A 17,889-nucleotide genomic window follows, 5' to 3' on the forward strand; every position below is an offset into this window, starting at 1 on the left:
CTAAGGATAAGGAATAAGCCATTTAGGACAGAAATGAGGAGGACTTTCTTCACCCAGAGAGTGGTGAACCTGTGGAATTCTCTACCACAGAAGGCAGTTGAGGCCAACTCATGAAATATATTCAAGGAGTTAGATATATTTTTTTAAGGCTAAAGGGATCAAGGGGTATGGGGAGAAGGCAGGGACAGGGTACTGAGTTTGGATGATCAGCCATGATCTCATTGAATGGCGCAGCAGGCTCGCGGGACCGAATAGCCTACTCCTGCTCCTATCTTCTATGTTTCTAAACACATTGCTGTTTGTGGGAGCTTGCTGTGCACAAATTGGCTGCCGCATTTCCCACATGACTACAGTTCAAACTTAATTGGCTGTAAAGCGCTTCGAGACGTCCGGTGGTCGTGAAAGGTGCTATATAAATGCAAGTTTTTCTTTCTTTTAATAAGGTTAGGTTTAAAAAAAATAGAAAATAAATTTATATTTAAGAGATTAAAATCATGTGTTTTTTTTAATCAGATTACAATAAAATTAAAGAGGGGTTAAAATGAGCTAATGTTTCTAAGTGTAAGAGGTTGAAGTGAATGAGAAGTTTGAGTGGAATGTGAAAGTGCTGCTCAGGTTGAACTGGGCTGAATGTGGGTCCTGGGCCTGAGGCTGGGGGAGGAGAGAGGAAGGGGACCTGGGCCTAATCTCCAGGGCCCAGCCCGCCCACTCATTTCCGCACCCGGCGCCTCTCCGGCCCCACTTACCTCAACTCCGGGGCCTTATCGGCGACTAGCGGGTGCCCACTCCCAGGGCGGCTCTTTCTCCGCGGCTCCGGCGGGTTTTTTAAACCCGGTTTTCTTCCTCTTTTAAACAACAAGAAGCCGCTTTTCCCCCTCACATGGGCGCCGCCATCTTCCTTCCGGCCCCGCGTCCCCGCGCTAAACCCGCCGGCCGGCGCACCTCGCCCCGCCAACAAACGTTCCGCCTGACTCCCCTCGGATCAGAGGCAATTCAGTCATTTCCAGAATAAAAATTAAAAGAATGAAAGACTTGCATTTATGTCACGCTTTTCACGACCACCGGACGTCTCAAAGCGCTTTACAGCCAATGAAGTACTTTTGGATGTGTAGTCACTGTTGTAATGTGAGAAAGGCGGTATCCAATTTGCGCACAGCAAGCTCCCACAAACAGCAATGTGATAATGACCTGATAATTTTTTTTAGTGATGGTGATTGAGGGATAAACATTGGCCAGGATGTTAAGTATGTGTATTGTATTGAACAATTAACACAAAGACTTAAACGTATAACTCAAACAGGTCTTTACTGGTTGGAGGTAGGGACTATACATAGGTCTTTACTTCATGCCCACAGGCGGGAACTGAGGGGGATCAGTACCCACAGTACTATTTATACCCCTATGGCCAGGAGTGGTACTGCGTATCACTACGCCCAACAAGTAGTGCAGTCCTGTCCATAGGTTCAAAGTAGCACACATATTACATACACAACATTCCTCCCTTCCTAGCTTTACAGTCATCTCCCCATTTAACATAACGTAATAACATATATACATAGATAACTTCATGTCAAAACAGATCACAGATTCAGTCTCTGCGGAAAACAGTTCACAGATTCAATCTCTGTGGTGTAGTCGGTTCACGTTGCTGGAGTGACTCATTCAATAGTCCTTCCATGGATTTAACAGTTTGAACTTCCGAACTGAATTGGCTCCGTTCGGAGGGACCACGTGTGTGATCTGGTAGAGGTGATAATGGTTCAGATGGGTCATCTTCTGTTTTTCCTTTTCCTTTTCTGCTCCTTGGAGACTCTCTGGGCTCCATTGTCAGCTGCCACAGCTGCCAGCTGCATGCGCAGTTCCTCCTTCTCTTCCTCCTGTTTCCGTCGTAGAGCCAGCTTCTCCCGATGTTCCGTAGACTTTTGGTGCTCCTCCATGATTTCTGCACTTTGGGAGTCGAAGTTACAAGCTGGGCAGGACAGGACATCGTAATATTCGGTGTCGTCCTGAGCTAGACCAGTGAGAGGGTCGTCTATTTCCTCCATACCCAGCTGGACGTTAGCCAGCTCTTGTTCCAAATCCAGACATCTTTCCTGAAGAGACTTCTTCATGTGTACCTCTGCATCCAGCTTTTTCTGGGCTTTCAGCAAGTCGTTTACTAGTGACCTCATTTGTGATTTTAATACTTCAACTTCCTTTGGAGATTGATTGATCGGACTATGCAATCCCTCTACCGGAGCAGCTGTTTCAGCGGTCTGTTGTTCTACGTTGACGTGAGTCAGCGTACTTTTGGCATCCAAGGGCTGCTCTGTTGCAGTCATCTCAGTCTGTGTTGCCACCTCAGCTCTTCCAATAACCTTTGAGAGCTCCGAACCCCTTTCGTTTGAATATTGAAGTTCATGTTCAAGTTTTTCCCATTTCAGAGTCCTGTCCTTCAGCATATGCAGGAGTTGGCTGACCGTTAACTCCTCTGACATCAGACGTTTTGTGTGCTCCTGCTCCATTTTCTCCATCAGCTGCTTCTGTTGTCTTTCCAGATTCTCCAACTCTATATCAAAGAACTCTTTCGTTGCATTCAACTCTTGCTCAAAACGGCGAAGCATTTGTTCTAATTGCTGTTGTAGTTTGAAATGGAGTTGAGTTCGAGCCCGGTGTCCCTCAGAAATGGGCACATCAGTAGACTTGCCAGACTCAGAATCCACAGTTAAACTATGTTGTTGTTGCTCAGTGGAATTCTGTGCTGAAACTTTGTCTTTTGCACCTGAGTTGGGCTTACCATCATCCGTTCCAGAGTCTGGGCCGACTATCTTCACCGAGTTCTCACTCGTTATTGTTTGTAGGAAATGCCAGTCCATATTCATTTTCCTAATCCACTCCCGTCCTAGTAGTGGAGGACCTCCTTCAGATATCACATATAAGTCCATTATTTGACTGTCTTCGCCCTTGTGGACCACTGCAACCTCTATTTTCCCGATGGGGTACACTCTTTGCCCCGTGTATGTTTTCAATATAATCCCCGTATCCTGTAGGGGAATATGTTGGAATAACTTTCCGTAATCTTTCTTATTTATGACCGTCAATGCCGATCCAGTGTCCAATTCCAGTTTTACTTGGACTCCTTCTATCTGAAGAGTGACCCAAATTGTCTGGAGGTCTGCACCCTTACCAGCGTTGAGTACTCTTAAGCTAGCCAGTTCATTACAGCTTAAGCTAGCCAGTTCATTACTGCTAGCGTCTAAATCGGACTCCTGTTCGGTCACCTTGTGTACCTTTGCGTATTTTCCTTGCGGTGACTTCTTGTTGCTGGTCTTCTTCCCTGACCTGCATACTCTAGCTATATGTCCAAACCTACCACAAGTTCTACATTCTTGGTTTTTAAACCAACACTGGTTCTGATCATGCGTTGTCTTTCCACAACGATAACATTTGCCAGAACTCACACCCAATTTGTGTGCACTGAGCTCCGGTGACCGTAGCTGCATTACTGCCGTGCCTCTCGCTGCGGCTTCGTGTGCTGCTGCCATAGTGACCGCCTTCTCAAGCGTCAGCTCATTCTCCTCGAGCAGTCGCTTTTGTGTATCCTGTTTAAATAAACCACACACAAATTTGTCTCGAAGTGCCTCTGTCAGTCCCGTTCCAAACTGGCAATATTTCGCTAATTTACGCAATTCCAGCAAATAATCAGCATTGCTTTCATGCTGTAGCTGCCTTCTGTCGTAAAATTTAAATCGTTCCGCTAGCATCAGCGGCGTGGGGTTTAGATGATCTTTCAGGACAGTAACAATCTCATCGAACGTCTTATCCGCCGGTTCATCTGGTGATAACAGGTGTTTCAATTGCCCGTATGTCTTCGCACCCATTAAATTTAATAATGTTAGTGCTTTATCAGCCTCACGAATTTTATTGGCCTTACAATAATTTTTAACTCGTTCAACATATATGGCCCAATCTTCGATTTCACTATCAAAGTTGCTAATATTCCCGTGTTTAGGCATTGTAGTACTTTATCAGATTTGCAATTTCTCTGATTTTTTTTTTACTGTTATCCAAGATGGCAGCTTCCCGCTCTTGCCGTCGTCCTCCGCCCACAAAATGGCGGTTTTCCCGCTTCTGCCTTCTTCCCCAGCGGTTTTCCCGCGAAAAATGGCGGCTTTCCCGCGCTTCTCGCTCTCCCCGCCCACTTCAATGGCGGTTTCCCCACGCTTCTCGTCGCTGACTTTCAGCCCGACTGCGGCTCTTATCTCCTGTGCGATCGCTGGTGCGCCGCCCGCCCGAAACGGTTCCCAGCCCTTATCACCGGTGCGATCGCTGGCCCGCTAAGCGCCTCCCGCTTGAAGCGGCTCCCGGCCTCTGGCTCACCCGCTCGGCGGCTCTTGCTCACTCCCTCCTGGGCTCTGGCTTACCCGCTCGCGCCCTCCCGGGCTCTGGCTTACCCACGAGGTTATGGAGGCTTCAGGGTCCTAATGCCTGTCGCTTCCAGTCGCTGGAAGCTGTCAGGATTTCTGCTGCCCTTCAGTTTTCAGTGGGGTGTTGAGGATTGGAACCTCTCTTCAACGTCCTGTCTTTGGACGAAGCCGCTGTGGAATAACTGCCGCAGGGTTCGAACCGACTCGTCGCCAGTGTTAAGTATGTGTATTGTATTGAACAATTAACACAAAGACTTAAACGTATAACTCAAACAGGTCTTTACTGGTTGGAGGTAGGGACTATACATAGGTCTTTACTTCATGCCCACAGGCGGGAACTAAGGGGGATCAGTACCCACAGTACTATTTATACCCCTATGGCCAGGAGTGGTACTGCGTATCACTACGCCCAACAAGTAGTGCAGTCCTGTCCATAGGTTCAAAGTAGCACACATATTACATACACAACACAGGACACCGGGGATAATGCCCCGGCTCTTCTTCGATCTCTTACATCCACCTGAGAGCGCAGACGGGGCCTCAATTTAACGTCTCATCCGAAAGATGGCACCTCCGACAGTGCAGCTCTCCCTCAGCACTGCACTGGAGTGTCAGCCTAGATTTCTGTGCTACAAATCCCTGGAGTGGGACTTGAACCCACAATATTGTGAGTCAGAGGTGAGTGTGGTACCCACTGAGCCACAGCTAACACGAGTTAATAAGATGCATTTCCTCCCGTCCCTCCCCCACTTCATCGTCGTTCTTTTCCTCCTGTTTCGAAATCAACATTTACCCCCGTCTTCAGATACTTTGGTTTTTGCATCACCATCTACACTGTCCCATCAAACACTCTCAGGGCAGGTACAGCACGGGGTAGATACAGAGTAAAGCTCCCTCTACACTGTCCCATCAAACACTCTCAGGGCAGGTACAGCACGGGTTAGATACAGAGTAAAGCTCCCTCTACACTGTCCCATCAAACACTCATAGGGCCGGTACAGCACGGGTTAGATACAGAGTAAAGCTCCCTCTACACTGTCCCATCAAACACTCCCAGGGCAGGTACAGCACAGGTTAGATACAGAGTAAAGCTCCCTCTACACTGTCCCATCAAACACTCCCAGGGCAGGTACAGCACGGGTTAGATACAGAGTAAAGCTCCCTCTACACTGTCCCATCAAACACTCTCAGGGCAGGTACAGCACGGGTTAGATACAGAGTAAAGCTCCCTCTACACTGCCCATGTGTCTGTACTGGGACAGATACAGTTCAATGTGGTGAAGTTTGAGGTCATCCACTTTGGACACAACAGAAATAGATCAGAGTATTTTCTAAATGGTGTGAAGCTCGGAACAGTGGAGGTGCAGAGAGATCTAGGGGCCCAAGTACAGAAATCACTAACAGCAAGTGGACCGGTACAACAAAAAGCTTAACAGGTTAATGGAATGTTGGCCTTTATCTGAAGGGGCCGGAATACACAGGGTGGAAGTTGTGTTACATTTATATAAAGCTCTGGTTAGACCCCATTTAGATACTGTGTTCAGTTCTGGGCCCCGCTCCTCAGGTAGGATATATTGGCCTTGGAGGGGGCGCAGCACAAATTCACCAGAATGGTACCGAGGCTGAAAGGGTTCAATTATCAGGACATAAGGAGGAGGGAAGCTCTTGTATCATTTTCCACCATGGATTGTTTTGCTTTGTTAAAGGCGCTATATAAATCCAAGTTGTTGTAGCTTGTATCCAATCATTTGCAGAGCACTCTCCCTCTCACTACTTACTTTGCACGATTACTTTGAGGAAATTGATGAAAAAGACCAGAGTTCTGTTGTAGGAAATAACACAGTGATTAATGATTATCATCATACTTTATAATATATATTTATATGTAATTCATAAGACGATAGTCATTTCCTCAAACTCCCCGCCAATAGTGTTACTCGGAGTGAGGTGACGCCAGTTGGACCCGAGTGAAACAGTCGCTGTTACTTTGAGTTTTGTTCGGTATTTCTTTGAGATGAAAACTCACCGTCCTGTTCGGGTATTTCCAAGCTTGAGTTCGAGCATCGCTTTTGTACCGGTGACATCCGATTCTTCTGGGCTCTTATGTTTCCACCCTCCGTTTACTCAGCACTGTCTGTATTTGGGGAGTGGTGTTCCGGGACCCCGGGCTTGGCCACTGATGCCCATTACTGACTTTATTTGGTTGTATTTAGTGAACTTAAGGCAGTGATCAAATGCTCGACCTAAATCGCTCACATTTCACTTTAGTTTAAAATGACATCGGAGGCCCTTAAGTTGCACTGATCTTTCAGAATTTATTCGGACGGTATATCATTTCCTGCCGCTGTATTACACAACCGCCTCATCACTTTAACACCGCCTCAGACTTACAAAGCACAATTTTGTGCCCTCGACCGTTATCTATAACTGGCTAGAGGCTAAAATATATTAGCGTTAAATAAACTGCTCAATGACAATTAATCAGATCACAAATTGCTTGTTTAAAAATGTTCGAATAACACTGTACATCAACATAGATTTTACTTGGACAATGTAGACACACATCAATCAGTTTGCATGGAAATATTTTAAATATAACACAGAATAATACAAATTAAAACACATTTCAGTCTGTCGAGCCTGGGTCAAATAAATTACACGTTTCAACCAACTTTACAATTTTCAATTTCAGCTTCTGCTTAAACATTTGTCGATACTTTCTTAAACTTTGAAAACTACCATAACTGCATTTTACTGATCATCTGTTCACGAAATCTCATGGGAAACAATTATTCAGTCGCTATATTTATTAGCACGGTATATTTTGTGATAGGCACCTTTACCAACGCAGATGTAACCAGGCTGCATAAAGACAACATCGATCCCAACGATCTCTCACCATCAGAATAAAGGGGCTGTGACAGCTCGGTGGGACAAAGACTCACGGAGATTAAACACATTCTGCAGATGCTGCAGTTTATATCAGAGGGAACATTTTGAAATCCCACCTGACTTGGGCCTTGTAGAAGGTGGAGAGGCTTTGAGGAGTCAGGCTATGAGTCACTCATCACAGAGCACCCGGCATCTGCCCTGCTCTTGTAGCCACGCTGTTTAAAATGTAGGTCCAGTTAAGCTTCTGGGCAATGGTAACTCCCAGGATACTGATGGCGGGCGAACTTGGCAATGGCTGTACCGTTGAATATCAGGAGGTAGCTGGTCCTTTCTCAGTGGAGTTGGTCATTGCTTGGCATTGATAAGCTTGACTGTTAGCAGCCACTTGTCAGCCCAGGCCTGGATGTTGTCGAGCTCCTGCTGTGGGCTGGCACAGGATGCTTCAATATCTTAGGAGATGTGAATGGAGCTGAACATTTGGAGATTGTCAGCTAATGGTAACGGTATTATACTGGGAATGTTACTGGACCAGTAATCCTGTCGGCCTGGACTAATAACACAGGGGACAAGAGTTCAAATCCCACCTCGGCAGCTAAGTAAAGAAATCTGGAATAAAAAGCTAGAGTCAGTAATGGTGACCATGGAACTACCGGATTGTTGTAAAAACTCAGCCTGTTCACTAATGTCCTTTAGGGAAGGAAATCTGCCGCCCTTACCCGGTCTGGCCTGTATGTGAGTCCAGACCCTCAGCAATGTGGTTGACTCTTAATGGCCCAGCAAGCCACTCAAGGGCAATTAATGCGGGCCTTGCCAGTGATGCCCACATCCCGTGAATGAATACAACAAAACAATGGCCCCACTCAAGACCTTATGACAGAAGCAAGGTTGTTGGTGAAACATCTGGGCCAAGGATCCTGCATCCTGAATAACTCCTGCAGCGATGTCCAGGTGGAACCTTCATGCCGTAATCTCAGACAAGTGAGAACCAAATACAATCTTAAACAAAACAAGGCAGTGAAGCCTAAGGCATTCCCTGTCCACACGACATAGAAGGTGATAGAAATCTGCCATTAAGGCGTGCAACTCACTGAGTCCTGCTCACAGAAGTTGCTGTCTTGAAAAAATAAATTAAACCTCACAGGAGCTCATGTGATTCATAGTGTCATTACCAACATGCTTGGGAAAGTGCAAATAACGGATGTGCATTTGACGACACTCTCCTTCATTGAGATCACATGCTGCCCTGCTGCCTCACCCTGAAACCCATATTCTGAGGAAACTTGGTGACAGTCGTGTTTCACCAGACCAAGATTACAGGACAAGGCACATCAGCTACAATTAGATCAAACTGCAACAAGGATGTAGTGGGCAAAACAGCTCCATAAAGCCCTGTACAGCCTGAAATAAAGAGTAGATTGCCTTTCAAAAGCTAGGCTTTATTAACCTCAAAAAACCAGCAAGTACATGTTGAGCACCCAGTCTCAACCAAACTGTAGAAAACTGAATTTAAGATGGCCACCACAGGTCACATGGAATCAATTAACCAATAAGTTTACAGCATATATCTCAAGGCAGGAAAACAGGCAACCAATTACAATGCTTCTTATAAAACAAGAATAATCACCACATTCACCCCTCCTTTTAAAATATACTTCAACCTAGGTAGCCTTTACAGTTTACAATTAGTTATTTATGACTAGAGCAATACATGTATAATGCCTTCAACAATTATAAAATTTTACTATTAAATTATTAATTATTTTAAAAGTCCATTTTTAATCGGTCGACCGGATATCTTGTTCGTGTCGACCTTCTTAGCCTTGGTGGAGTTCCTTGCCCTCCCACACCAGGAGACACAGAAATATCTTCTGCAGGGAGGCTATCAATATCCCGATTATCAACGGTTTCCGGATTGGAAGTCCCATTAGAAGGTAGACTGGGAGGGTCATGAACATCCATCGGGGGCAGACTAAGAGAATTTTAAGTGTCTGCAATAGGATTGGAAATGTTCGTAGTATCTGTGACGACATCAACATTATCTGAATTATGGCTATTGTTAATGTCCTCAGGAGAGGGCTGGCCACCACAAGGAGCTAAGTCTTTAACTGAAACCGTACTTTCTTTCCCATCTTGGAATCGAATGTGAGCATATTGGGAATTTGCCTCCAATAGCTCCACCTCCTCCACTAAAGGATCATACTTTGACAGTCTAACATGGCGTCGGAGCAGCACAGGTCCCTGCATAGTAAGCCATGAAGGTACCGAATATCCCGTAGTGGATCTCCGCAGATAGTTGAAGAGCCTTTCATGGGGAGTCACATTAGTAGCCGTTGAAAGCAATGATCTAATGGAATGCAGGGCATCAGGCAGTACCATTTCCCACTGTGTATTCTTAAGGTTCCGGGATGTCAAAGCCAACATAACTGCCTTCCAGATCACCCCATTGTATCGTTCGCACTGTCCATTACCCTGGGGATTATACGGGGTAGTTCTGCTAGTAGAAATTCCCCGACTCTGGAGGTATTCCTTCAACTGGGAAGACATAAAAGAACTTCCCTGATCCGAATGGATATATGCAGGCATCCCAAAGATGACAAAAAGTTGAGTCAGACATTTAATAACTGTAGCAGCTGATACATCTGCACAAGGAAAAGCAAAAGGGAACCTTGAAAACTCATCCACAACAGTAAATATATATCGATTCTGAGTCATTGAAGGAAGAGGCCCCTTAAAATCAATGCTCAGGCGTTCAAAGGGAGAAGTAGCCTTTATAAGATGAGCTCGTTGAGGCTTAAAGAAATTCAGTTTACACCGGGCGCAGAGAGAGCATGACGAAGTCATCCGCTTGACGTCTTCAACTGAAAAGGGCAAATTCTTACTGCGTATGAAGTGTATCATCCTCGTAACACCAGGATGGCACAAAGCATTATGAAGACTAATAAGCGTATCTCCGTGAAGCACAGAACAATAAGCCCTCGACAGCGCATCAGCGGCATGTGGTAAACCACGTTCACTATCGTATCACTGTTAGTAGTTAGCACTGTTCACCACTGTTCGTTATAACTGTATCACTGACCACTATTGTATCACGGTACGAGGTCGCCTCTTGCCACACTGCTATACCTGGGATGACCACTGCCGACTCCGCCTTGGCTCCACCCACCAGGCCAGGTATAAAGGTGAGCGACTGGCTGGTATTCCTCCTGCTTGGATCGGATCACCCACGAGAGTGGGCTGTTATTTAGTCAATAAAAACCTTTAGTCACCTTCGTAACTCTTCGCCTTTTATTGGAGGAATTGATAGGTATATCAATTTTATTGACTAAATTTAATGATGTCCGACAACGAGTCACAACCGGCGGAGGAGCCACCAGCGCAGCTCCCAGGAGCACAGCCACACCAGCCAGCTTGGCTGCGAGCCCTCAGACCGCCGTACCTGGACCTGAACCCACGAGCAGCAAACTCAGCCGCAGACTTTAAACACTGGCTGGTCTGCTTCGAATCATACCTGAGAGAATCCAGCGTCCCTCAGGCATCCAAACTAAGTGTCCTGCAGGCACAACTGAGCCCGAGAGTATACACTCTCATCGAGGACATGACTACCTACGAGACCGCCATCAACCTGCTGAAACAGAAGTACCGGACCCCGGTAAACTACATGTACGCTAGGCACCTCCTAAGATCACGGCCGCAACAGCCAGGAGAATCAGTAGCCGAATTCTCACAGGCGCTATATGCTCTCGCCAGGAACTGTGACTTTAAATCGGTGTCGGCAGCCGAAAATACTGAAGATAATATCCGCGACGCATTCCTGAAAGGCCTACGGTCCGAGTACTCACGGCAAAGACTGCTGGAAGCTAAAGACCTCAGCATGGAAAAAGCTGAAGCCCTCGCTATCTCCCTGGAAGTGGCCCACCAAGATCAGGAAGCATTCACCAGGTACTGCTCGCGACCCTGGGACTCGGGCCCGACCCCTACCACAGCACCCTTCCCAGCGCCGCCCCCGGGACCTACCTCTGCGTCGGCGTCCCGGACCCGACCGGCCCCGCCACCCCCGGCACCGGCCCCGACATCGGGCATCCGCGATCGGGCCGCCGGCTGTTTTTTTTGTGGCCAGGAGAAGCACCCGAGGTCGCGCTGCCCAGCCAAGAACTCCATATGTAAAACCTGCCTGAAGAAAGGCCACTTCTCCAAGGCCTGCAGGAGCGGATCCTCAGAGGCCAGCAGTGCCGCATGCGAACTATGGGGGCGGCCATCTTCGTTTAGGGCAACTGAGGCCAGCATCCCCACACATGAGTCATGGGGGCGGCCATCTTTGTTTAGGGCAACTGAGGCCAGCATCCCCACACATGAGTCATGGGGGCGGCCATCTTTGATTAAGGCAACCGACCCCAATAGTGCCTCATGGGGCCCTACCTCGTGGGAGACGCCATTTTACTCACCACGCCCGACCGCCTCGCCCGCAGATGACAACGACTCGCTCAGCTACACACTAGCTTCCGTCACCCTGGACCAAGCCCGCCCGCACCATCTGTCCAAGTCAATGATGGACATCAAAGTGAACGGCCACGCCACGACCTGCCTGTTCGACAGCGGAAGCACGGAGAGCTTCATCCACCCAGACACGGTGAGCCACTACTCCCTCTCTGTCCTACCAACGCGCAGCCGAATCTCGATGGCATCGAGGTCCCACGCCACGGACATCAGCGGCTACTGTGTCGTGACCCTGTCGGTTAAGGGCACGGAGTATAAAAACTTTAAACTCCTCGTCCTCCCCCATCTCTGCGCTGCCGTCCTACTAGGGCTGGACTTCCAATCCCACCTCCAAAGCGTAACCCTAGCATACGGTGGACCCCTCCCCCCACTCACAGTCAACAACCAGCAAACGTTAAACCGCCCACCGCGTAACACCTGCAGCCTCTCCACCCTCAAGGTCCCGCCACCCTCTCTGTTTGCTAACCTTACCCCTGACTGCAAACCCGTCGCTACCAAAAGCAGGCGGTATAGCGCCGGGGACAGAGCCTTCATTAGCTCTGAGGTGCGGCGCCTCCTGAAAGAGGGCATTATCGAGGGGAGCAGCAGCCCCTGGCGTGCCCAGGTCGTAGTCGTAAAGACCGGCGATAAAAACCGCCTGGTCATCGACTACAGCCAGACCATAAACAGATATACCCAGCTGGACGCATACCCCCTCCCCCGCATATCTGACATGGTCAATCAGATTGCACAGTATAAAGTATTCTCGACCATCGACCTGAAGTCGGCCTACCACCAACTCCCTATCCACCCTGAGGACCGCCAGTATACCGCCTTCGAGGCGAATGGGCGCCTATACCACTTCCTTAGGGTCCCCTTCGGTGTCACTAATGGGGTCTCGGTCTTCCAAAGGGAGATGGACCAGATGGTTGACCAGAACGAACTGCAGGCTACATTCCCCTACCTAGATAACGTCACTATCTGCGGCCGCGACCAGCAGGAACATGACGCGAATCTGGAGAAATTCCTCCGTACGGCCCAACGGCTGAACCTCACCTACAATAAGGAGAAATGCGTGTTTAACACCACGCGCCTTGCCATCCTCGGCTGCGTAGTGGAGAACGGAATCATCGGCCCCGACCCAGAAAGAATGCGCCCCCTCATGGAGCTACCCCTCCCCCACTGCCCTAAAGCACTTAGGAGAACCCTGGGGCTTTTCGCCTACTATGCCCAATGGGTACCCAATTACGCGGACAAAGCCAGACCCCTCCTGAAAGCCACTTCCTTCCCCCTCACGGAGGAGGCGTGCGCGGCCTTCTCCCTCATTAAGGGAGACATAGCCAAGGCCACGATGCACGCAGTGGACGAGTCCATCCCCTTTCAGGTGGAGAGCGACGCATCCGACTTCGCCTTAGCCGCCACCCTAAACCAGGAGGGGAGGCCAGTGGCCTTCTTCTCAAGGACCCTACAGGGCCCCGAGATCCGACATTCGTCGGTCGAGAAAGAGGCCCAGGCGATCGTGGAGGCAGTACGGCGCTGGAGGCACTACCTGGCAGGCAAACGATTTACCCTCCTCACCGACCAGCGTTCGGTGGCTTTCATGTTTAATAACAAGCTGAAGGGCAAAATCAAGAATGACAAGATTTTGAGATGGAGAATCGAGCTCTCCACCTACGATTATGAGATCTTGTACCGGCCAGGCAAGCTGAACGAATCCCCTGATGCCCTTTCACGAATGACATGCGCCAGCGCGCATATCGATAGGCTTCAGACCCTCCACGACCAGCTCTGCCACCCCGGAGTCACCAGACTCTACCATTTCATTAAGGCCCGCAACCTGACCTACTCCATCGAGGAGGTCAGGACCATGACCAGGAACTGCCAGACCTGTGCGGAGTGCAAACCGCACTTCTATAGGCCGGACCGAGCAAGCCTGATCAAGGCCACCCGCCCCTTCGAGCGCCTGAGCATCGACTTTAAGGGGCCCCTCCCGTCCTCTGACCGTAATGTGTACTTCCTCAACATCGTTGATGAGTACTCCCGTTTCCCCTTTGCCTTCCCCTGCCCCGACATGACCAGTAGCACGGTCATTAAGTGCCTGAATGCCCTCTTCGCCTTGTTCGGGTTCCCGAACTATATACACAGCGACCGGGGCTCCTCCTTCATGAGCGAGGAACTCCGGCAATTCCTCCTAGAGAGAGGTATTGCAGCAAGCAGGACCACCAGCTACAACCCCAGAGGTAACGGTCAGGTGGAAAGAGAGAACGCGACGGTATGGAAGGCCGTCCTCTTAGCCTTAAAGTCTAAGGGCCTCCCAACCTCCCGCTGGCAAGAAGTCCTCCCGACAGCGCTGCACTCCATCCGGTCATTACTTTGCACGGCCACTAACACCACCCCCCATGAACGAATGTTCGTTTTCCCCAGGAAGTCGACTACGGGAACCACTCTACCAACCTGGCTGACCGCCCCGGGGCCGGTCTGGCTGCGGAAACACGTGAGGACCCATAAAACGGACCCCCTGGTCGAGAGGGTGAACCTCCTGCACGCCAACCCCCAGTACGCCTACGTGGCGTACCCAGACGGGCGGGAGGACACTGTCTCCCTACGAGACCTCGCACCCTCAGCCGATCCGGAAACACCGCCACCACCCCCCCCAACCTCAGTCCAGGTAGACGGCATGCCGGAACCCCACGAGCCCTCGCCGACCACGCAAACACCAGCATCAACACCGGATAAGGCACCAGCACCCGATAAGGCAACACCACCGCTGCGGCGATCGGAGAGGCTTACAAAGCCTCCGGACAGACTGACCTACCAGAATTGGTAGTACACTTCACCCCGCCGGACTTAATTCTAAACAAGGGGTGAATGTGGTAAACCACGCTCACTATCGTATCACTGTTAGTAGTTAGCACTGTTCACCACTGTTCGTTATAACTGTATCACTGACCACTATTGTATCACGGTACGAGGTCGCCTCTTGCCACACTGCTATACCTGGGATGACCACTGCCGACTCCGCCTTGGCTCCACCCACCAGGCCAGGTATAAAGGTGAGCGACTGGCTGGTATTCCTCCTGCTTGGATCGGATCACCCACGAGAGTGGGCTGTTATTTAGTCAATAAAAACCTTTAGTCACCTTCGTAACTCTTCGCCTTTTATTGGAGGAATTGATAGGTATATCACGGCAACATTATCCTTCCCCGGACGATAGACTATATCAAAATGGTAGCATGCCAACTCGATCCTCCACCTCATTATTTTATCATTCTTAATCTTTCCGAAATGTTTGACATCAAACATGAAGGACACAGATTTTTGGTCAGTTACTAACGTAAAATGTCACCCAGATAAATAATGTCTCCATTTACGCAGTGCTTCTACTATTGCGTACGCCTCTTTCTCTATTGATGAATGTCTCTGCTCACTATTGCTCAGAGTACATGAGAAAAAGGCCACAGGTCTTCCATTTTGGTTCAGGGTAGCCCCAATTGCAAAATCGGAAGCGTCTGTCTCAATCACGAAGGGAACCTGCTCATCAATAGAATGCACAACTGCTCCAAGGATATCCTTTTTAAGATTATCAAAACATGTCCTGGCCTCGCATGATAGAGGATATGTCGTAACCCGAATAAGGGGCTGGATCTTCTGCGAGAAGTTTGCAATCCAATTAGAATAATAAGAAAACAGTCCAACAACTCGTTGCAAGGCCTTAGAATTAGTAGGACAAGGTAAATCAATCAGTGGTCGCAGCCATTCTGGATCTGGTTTAATCTTGTTTCCCGAGATAATATACCCCAGTAAATTTACCTCGGTGGTCGAAAAGATACACTTCTCTTTATTGAAAGTTAAGCCAACTTTTTCCGCAACTTGAAGGAATCTTTCTAGATTAAAATCGTGCGCCACCCTTGATTTGCCACACACCGTGATGTCATCTAAATATGAGCAGGTGTCAGAGAGAGAGTTATCACTTATAAAAGCATCCATTGCCCGTTGAAAACAAGCAACACCATTAGTAACACCGAATGGTACTCGGCAAAACTGGTACAGCTTTCCGCCAGCTTCAAAGGCCGTATATGGTTTGTCCCTCTTAGCGATAGGAATCTGATGATAAGCACTCTTTAGGTCAATAGTGCTAAAAACCTTATATTGAGATACTTTATTGATAAGCTCATCAATCTTAGGCAGGGGGTACACATCTAATTGAGTATACCTGTTAATAGTTTGAGAGTAGTCTATCACCATTCGCTTCTTATGTCTCTCATTAGTGGTGACAACTACCTGTGCCCGCCAGGGTGAAAAACTAGGTTCAATGATTCCTTCCAATAAAAGACGTTGAACTTCAGGATTAATAAATTCTTTATCCTGACTGCTATACCTTCTTGACTTGGTAGCAATTGGCTTACAGTCCAGCATCAAATTGGAAAAAAGTGATAATGGAGAAATAAATAAAGAAGTTAATCCACAAATAGACAAAGGTGGCTTGGTTCCTCCAAAAGAAAGACTGAGGGACTCATGTAATTGAAGCACATCATGACCAATCAAAATGTCCGCACAGAGATTAGGCAGAACGGATAGGTGTATATCAGTATACGTATTACCTAGGAGAATTAATTTCACAAGGCAACAACCAGCTACTTGTGAGGTGAGAGTCGTCTGAGCCATACACACCTGATAGAAAACAGGCGAAATTTTCAAACGCTTCTCCCTCACAAACTGAAGACTTATAAAGCTCTCAGTACGGCCCGTATCTATAAGGGCCTTCACTTCTAACCCATTAACTTGGGCCATAACTATAGCTTTGTTTAGGCCATGGGAAAAGGCGGCAGAAACTGATGCAATAAACGCCCTATCTAAAGGCTGAATGGTCGCAGAGGAGGCAACCGATTTGCAAACACGTGCGTAATGACCTCCCTTGCCGCATTTACTACACACAGCCTCCCGGGCAGGGCACTTCAAACGGGGGTGCCGGGCGTTCCCGCAAAAATAACACTTCTGAATCCTAGAGGCAACAGCTGCCGAAGTAGAAACTGTTTCGGAATCTGGTAAACCACTCCTATTAAATCCACATAACTCCCTTTCATCCGGAACTGCCGAAACCACGGTCGCAGGCCGATCAAAAAGAGCATAAGAATCCGAACTTCTCTGAGCCAAATGCAATGTAGAGGCTTGCTCAAAAGCACTCTTAAGATCCAAGATCTTATTTTCTAATAACCGCTGACAAATTGATCTAGACAGTAATCCATTAATAAATGCATCCCGTACCAACTCTTCCCTATGTTCTTCTGCAGACACGGCCTTGTAATTACAGTTAGCACCAAGGCGCCGGAGTGCTTGTAAATAAGCATCCAAGGATTCTCCCGCCTGCTGCCTGCGGGCAGATAAAAGGTGACGTGCAAATACCTCATTTTTGGGTTTAACAAATTTTTTTTCCAACGTAGCAATAGCCAATTCATAAGTTTCACAGTCCAAAATATACTTATACACATCCGGAGCAATGTAGTTGATTAGTATATCCAACTTATTTAGAGATTGCTGATCCAACACACCCAAAAAGTTTTTAAATGTACGATACCAATGTTTCCATTGATCATCCACTCCTGCAGAATTAGGGTCAGCATTAAATCGTTCCGGTCGAAGATATCATTCCATTATTGCAAAAGGTTAATAAATTGAAATAAAGAGTAGATTGCCTTTCAAAAGCTAGGCTTTATTAACCTTAAAAAACCAGCAAGTACATGTTGAGCACCCAGTCTCAACCAAACTGTAGAAAACTGAATTTAAGATGGCCACCACAGGTCACATGGAATCAACTAACCAATAAGTTTACAGCATATATCTCAAGGCAGGAAAACAGGCAACCAATTACAATGCTTCTTATAAAACAAGAATAATCACCACACAGCCTTGCTAGATACAAATTTCCTTTGCTGCCGATAATATCTCTACCACCAGTCGCTGCGTGTTCAAGAGCCAGGCATCCAACTGAAAGTTTCAAAGGCCACTGTGGCAAGTACCAGATGAATGAGAGGGATTGCCCACAACCACAAGTCTTCCATCCAGGATTCTGGAGCATAACTGGCAGTTTTTTTTTAATAGGGCCATGAGAACTATCTC

This window comes from Somniosus microcephalus, chromosome 12, assembly GCF_052327205.1.
Source record: "Somniosus microcephalus isolate GS21.2 chromosome 12, FLI_Smic_1.0, whole genome shotgun sequence".
Taxonomy (NCBI): Eukaryota; Metazoa; Chordata; class Chondrichthyes; order Squaliformes; family Somniosidae; genus Somniosus; species Somniosus microcephalus.